This window comes from Palaemon carinicauda, chromosome 3 (genome assembly GCF_036898095.1).
Source record: "Palaemon carinicauda isolate YSFRI2023 chromosome 3, ASM3689809v2, whole genome shotgun sequence".
NCBI classification, from domain to species: domain Eukaryota; kingdom Metazoa; phylum Arthropoda; class Malacostraca; order Decapoda; family Palaemonidae; genus Palaemon; species Palaemon carinicauda.
The window spans coordinates 148,108,111-148,110,610 of record NC_090727.1 but is presented as its reverse complement, the minus strand read 5'-3'; the positions used below and the strand labels follow the sequence as shown (position 1 = coordinate 148,110,610).

The 2,500-nt window shown below is 36.8% G+C and overlaps 1 pseudogene; it reads right to left on the bottom strand.

Annotated features, from left to right (window-relative positions):
* Positions 1–530: 530 nt before the first annotated feature.
* The window catches only part of LOC137634649 (uncharacterized), a 3,410-nt pseudogene continuing 1,440 nt past the window's right edge, over positions 531–2,500 (bottom strand).

Genomic DNA, 2,500 nt, shown 5'->3' with positions numbered 1-2,500 from the left:
TTGGTAAATGCATAGATTAAAAATTGGAAATGCCATGTTCAAAAATTGAAAGATATATTCATTCAAAACTTATAAACTGAAGTACAGATAATTTAAAATCACTAAAACATAAGAAATGGGATGGGTTGGTTACATGAATACCCAATAGATGGGGCTAAACGATGTAAACAAAGACTAAAGACGGAGTCTGCAAAAACATTTTTATGTGGAGTAAAAAATAAATAAAACAAACACTTCAGAATCTAATATTTTAATATTTCGCAGCTCAGACACACCAATGACTTAGATCATTGAGGACGAGCTACTCATTGACTTATGAGCTAATTATTATATAATAATTATCTGTACAAAATACGATTCCTAAAGCATCTAAAAGTAACACCATCTATCGATATAATAAACTCTAATTTGAATAAGAATTAAAATGCAACACTTAATGACCAGAAATTATGACACAGAAGAACAAGGTACAGACTACAGAAGAAATGTGATTTTAATACATGACTGTACAAAAATTTACATAACATTCAATGATTACAGGGTCTACCTTTCACGTAGTTTATATTACATGGTACAGACTATAGAAGAAGTGTGATTTGTTAATACATTACTGTACAAAAGTTTACATACATTTCAAATTCATTCAATAGTTCATGTTAGCTAGAAATGGCCTTCAATCATATGCTTGAAACACTGAACAATGCCAAGGCCGCAGTCTGACCACCTCAATGAATAATAAAGAAAAAAAAATGTAAAACAGCTTTCATATTTCATGGATATAATCCATTACATTCCAAATGCATATTTCTTTGTTGTTAGGATTCAAAAGCTGAATTATTTTATTTATAATTTTGGAATCAAGCTCTTGTATATTATGAGGAATAAAAAAGGATAAATGTACAATTGTTAACAACATTATGTTTGGTTAAGGAAAATACTCTATATTATACAAAAACAGAGAAGTGGTCTGAATCTCAAGTTTGTGTGAATCTATACATTGATATTTTGTGCTTCGTTGGGCTTCTTATTTCCAAGAGTGACGTATGGTGCTGAAGACAGTGTTTAACGAGGTATTTGTTTTCGTAAAACCTAGCAGAACAGACTCCACAGCTATACTGTGGCCTCAGAATGTGTAATAAACCACGATGTCTGGAACCAATATGGCCACTAAGAGACTCATTGTCGCAGAACTTTACATGACAACTGCTGCCACCGGAACATACGTAGTGGAGAATACAGTTTGAGGTGTGTAAAGGGGGATATATTCGATGTTTCACTATTCATATCAATTGATCTCTGATCAGATGCAATTTTGCATCATTTCCTCACTTCCTTGACAAGTATTTGTCTCCATTGGTGGTGGAAGAGCAGGGACTCGTGGAGCTGGCACGGGTTTCGGTCGGCGGAACGTCCTCGTGTGCTTGGTAGGAACTACCTCTTTTCCCATGTGAGGACCCTCAGTCATTAACTTCTTTGCATTATCTACTAATTTACTTGCACCAGACTTAAGGTTACTAAGATCTCTTTCATTTATATTTTCCTTGTCTTTCTTCTTGAACGACTTCCCGCGAACGAATGCCAAGTCCCAGGCGTCGCCTCTTTCGCTGACCTCCAGCCTTATCATTCAGGTCCATGAAATCTGCAGCAGACAGGCTGTCTATTCGTATGGGTATAGTTCTCTGCACTCCAGTTGCAGTTGCTTCCTTTCGCTGATGTTCTATTTGTTGCAACTGATTGAAGTTGTTCTGCTGCTGGTGTTCGATACTTCGGTCTGGTGTACTATGCTCTGGAGACTCAGGGATAAACACTTCTTCACTAGTTACTGGGGGCACACTAAAACGGAGTTCTCTCTTAACACTTGGTTTTCTGATAAGTTCACTTTTATTACGTAAGATTCCTTTGCTAACTGAAACAGGGAGCTGCTTTTTTACTTCCTGAATTACTTTTTCTTCCTTTTCCTCATTTTTACAAGTTATAACTGACTGAGGTTGTAAGATCATTGGAGACCTTTGAATACCTCGATGAGAAGACCAAGTGGCATCCAAATTGAGGGCCTCCATGTTCCTCTTTGAAGCAGCTGAAAGAATACTCATTGAATTCAACTTGTTACTAAGCCCAGGAGTTGAAGTTATACCTGGTTGGAAAGCTATGCCTTCTGAAACATCTGTGGAAGATATACTCTTTAATGAGTCCCCAGTGCTACTGCCAGAATAAGGCTGAAATTTGGACTGGACCATCTTCTCAAAGTCTGCCAGATGTAACTGTTGCATGTGATACAGCAACACTTGTTCTCCAGTTTTTCCATGAGGAACTTTCTTAATGCAAAATGGACACTGTATACCTGACGTATCCGACATGATACAATTTTTCTTCTCTAAAATCTCAACAACTGATGCTCTGTGGAAGTCTATCAAATGTTTTGGCAAGACAGAGACATTGAAAAATCGAGCCTGACATATAGGACAAAATTGAATCTTTACTTCACCTGGCTTCTTATCCA